Source organism: Pinus tabuliformis, chromosome 5_1, assembly GCF_031772625.1.
Source record: "Pinus tabuliformis cultivar Carrire ecotype Pingquan chromosome 5_1, CPIR1, whole genome shotgun sequence".
NCBI classification, from domain to species: Eukaryota; Viridiplantae; Streptophyta; class Pinopsida; order Pinales; family Pinaceae; genus Pinus; species Pinus tabuliformis.
Genome location: NC_142305.1, coordinates 587,894,901 through 587,899,009, shown reverse-complemented (window position 1 = coordinate 587,899,009; position 4,109 = coordinate 587,894,901).

The window sequence follows — 4,109 nt, the reverse complement described above, 5'->3', positions numbered from 1 at the left end:
AGATAACTGATCTGCTTCTTCATTCCTTTCCCTGTAGATATGGCATAATGTAAACCTGTTAAAGAGAGTCTTCAGATATAAAATCTCTTCAACAATTGTCATCAAAATTTGATTTTGGCAAACAGCTAAACCATTGATCCAATTTATAACATTAAGAGAGTCCCCAAATAACTGTATAGAGTTGATACTTTTGTGTTGTAGCCAGCATAATAAGAGACGTAAAGAAGAGAGTTCTGCAAAATTGTTTGTTCCTGTACCCAGCCCAACCGAGGCTTTTAGAACGTGTTCCGGATTGATATGGATGCTCATGCCTGCACCGGCCCGATTGTTTTGTGAGGCTCCGTCAAAGAAGCCACAAGGGATATTCTCCTGAATTATGAAATTATTTTGTTTTGTTCTGGTTTTTTTTTCTTCAGGAGGAGGCAGAGCAGAATAAATGGCTGTGATATTAGAGGCAATGACAGAGGACGGTGTATTTTGATCTTGGAACAGACTCTTATTTCTCGCTAGCCACACACCCCAGCAGAAGATAATAGGCAAGTTCCTCATATTCCCTTCCGAATTAGTTTGCCACCACTTCCTCCAGGAATCGCCCAACGGCTCATTTCCCCACTGTGCATTAACCTTGAGGAAACCAGTGACCTCCTCCCAAATCTTCCTCGAGAAGGGACAGGTGGTGAAAAGATGATTTGTAGTTTCCTCATCAGACTTGCACAGAGGACAACGCCCAGGACCAGCTAAAAACCTAGTTTGTAGGATTTCCCATGTTGGAGCCTTCCTGTTTAATATACACCAGAGAAAGAGCTTGGATTTTGCAGGGCATTTGAGTTTCCATAAAGCTTTGGACCACCAATCCGGTACTCCCCATCCTATCTTTCCCAAAAGAAAAGAATATCCCTCTTTTGGAGAATACCCCCCAGATTTGCTGTGAGCCCACATTAACCTGTCAGGATCCTCCCTTATCCTAACATTGGATCGTTTTAGTTCTTTGATGAAACCTGTCCATTCATTCTTCCATCTGACATTTAGCTCTAACTCTTCATCATCCTTCCAAGCCTGTCCCCAAATAGTTGACTGCCCAACTCTTGCCACCTGATTTAATGAGGTGATATCTTTGGACTCAAGATGTCGAAGGAGCCCTGGCGATAAGGCATAAGCTTCATTACACCCGACCCAAGGGTCTCTGCCAATCCTGATTTGTCTGCCATCTCCCACTTTCCAAGCTAACCCTTGCTCAATCACTGAGAATGCATCCACCGTGGCCTTCCAAATTACAGAAGAGTTTTTTGCCTTCTTGTTCTGGCTCCGAATCCAAGCTTCCAAGGGCATTGGATCGATATACTTCCTTTTTACCACCCTTGTCCATAGGTTTTCTATGGTTATAAGCCTCCAACCTGACTTTGCTGCTAACGAAGTGCTGAACTCAGGAAGTCTTTTAATCCCCCAACCTCCCCACTCTTTTGATCTGGCCACTTTGTCCCATGCCACCCACGGTAATCCGGCCGATTCCTTAGAGCCTGCCCAAAGAAATCTGCAACAAATTCTTCTGATTTTCTCCATAACACCTTTAGGAATCCAAGTTAGAGCAGCCCAGTAAACTGGTATGGCTAGCAAGACCGATTTGATGAGTGTTAACCTACCTGCTCTGGACAGCCATCTATAGCTCCAATGTGAGATTCTAGCTTCAATTTTTGCTATAATCCAATTCCAATCTTCTTTTCTGTAAGCATCTGGTTTTAGCCAAAAGCCCAGATATTTGAAAGGAGCATCCAGAGATTGGCTAGGAAAAGGAAAAAGATCGGCCAGAAGACTCCTTTCCCTTCTGTCCACATCTGCCAAACAAACTTGTGATTTCACAGAATTTATCTGCATTCCAGTTGCTTTTAGAAAAAGATCAAAAATGCATTTTATCTCCTTTAATTCGCTGAAATTTCCATTTGTAAAGATCAATATATCATCAACGAAAAGAAGATGAGTGATGAAGAGATTTATTGCTACCTCTAAACCTTTTACCTTGTTCTCACTTCTGGCTTTATGTATCAGCCTGCTAAGTCCTTCAGCCACAAGGAGAAACAGAAGAGGAGATAATGGACACCCTTGTCTGAGGCCTCTCTGGCTAGAGAAAAAGGAAGAGGCAGCTCCATTGACCAAAACTGCAAAGCTGACATTTGTAATACATCCCATGATCCAGCTGACAAAAGGATAGTTGAAACCCACATGAGTAAGAAGCATTCGTAGATAGAGCCAGCTTATCCTATCAAATGCTTTGGAGAGGTCTATTTTGAGAACAACACCTTTCTTTTTCTTTCTTTTGACACTATGGATTACCTCCTGGGCAACCCCGATAGCTTCATGGATTTGTCTGCCATCCAGGAACCCAAATTGTTCCATAGATATGTTCCTTGACAAGATTGGAGCTAATCTGAGGGCTATAACCTTTGAAATAATCTTATAAATGCAGTTGCACAATGAGATTGGTCTGAAATCTTCAAAACTTTCCGGCTCATTCTTCTTAGGAATGAGAGCAATAAATGTTGAATTAAAAGGTCTATAAATGTCTCCTTTCAATCTTGACTCTTCTACAACTTCAGTTATCTCGTCTCCAATTTGATCAAAAAAATGGAGAAACAATTCAATAGTCCAGCCATCAGGGCCTGGACTTTTGTCTTTGCCCAAAAGCTTCATGGCTGCTTCAATCTCCGCCTTAGTGACCGGTGTTGAAAGATCTTCAGAATCTTCTTCCTCAATGAATCTGGGAAAACATTGCACAGTTTTAAAGACTTCTGCAATAGTAGCCTCTCCCTGATCAGAATATAAGTTTTGAAAATGTCTTTTCCCTAATCCAGAAAGTTCTGAAAAGGACCTGACATCTCTTCCTTCTTCATTTTTAAGGCTCCAAATAGTGTTTATTGATTTTCTTCCTTTTGCAAAATTATGAAAAAATTTGGTGTTTTCATCCCCAGACTTTAGCCAAACTGCCCTGCTCTTTATTCTCCATTCTTCTTCCCTTTCCAGAAGAATTCTGGTTTGCTGCTTCTCCAAAAGAAGAATTCTATCCTTGGTTTCTTGAGATGAGTATCCATCTGAATCCAAACCCTCCATCTGTTTCAGTTCTTCCCTTATACTGATCAGCTCCTCATTTTGTTTCGATTTCCTATCCCTTGCCCATGAGATTGTAGCTGATTTCAAACTTTTTAAATTTTCCATGAACAAAAAGCTTTTCTCCTCTCCTGCATTGTGTTCAGGGTGAGTCCAAGTTTTTTTAAACAGATCACAGAAAGAAGGGTCATGAAGCCAAGCAGGATTAAATTTGTAAGGGGCGGGGGGCTTGTGAGGAGGAGTAGATAGGTCTAAGAAGATTGGGAAGTGGTCCGAATTCCCAGTTTCCTCCACCCACTGTCTGATTAGAGGAGCTTTCGAGGATAGAGAGTCTGATAGCAGGAAACGATCTAATCTTTTGGCAATCCTGGCTGCTCCTACTCTTCGGTTCCTCCAAGTAGGCTTTAGCTTAATCGGGAGAGGGTCAATAAAGTTATTCTCAGAGATGAGATTATGGAAAAAATCTGTTAGTGGATCTTCTCTCGCCAATGGTCCCCAAGCTTCAGCACGACCCAAAGTGAAGTTTAAATCACCTCCCAGAATCATCACAGGAGCTTTCATAACAGATTTTGTCATCAAGTCATCCCAAAAAAGTTCCCTACCTTGACAAGGCCCATAGATATTTACTATGGTGATAGGGAAATGGAAATCAGGGGATATTATCTCCATTCCCATAACATTCTTCATCCCCCAGGTATTGAGAACTTTAACCCTCCCTTCTTTGTAACCGATTGCAGTTCCCCCCGAATGTCCAAAGGCATCCATAGCGATGAAAATCCACCCTGGAAGAAGGGCATTAAGCATAGGTTCAATCTCATAGGCCTTCCCCAGGGTTTCTTGCAGAAAGATAACATCTGCTTTTGAGTTGAAAATCCATTCTTTCAAGGCCAGTTTTTTAGGTTTGCTGGCCAAACCTCTGCAATTCCAGGATGTTAGGATCATTTGATAACTCCCTCTGGGGGATGTGCTGCTCTAAGAACCCCCTGAATGGAATATTGTTTGCCATCTGC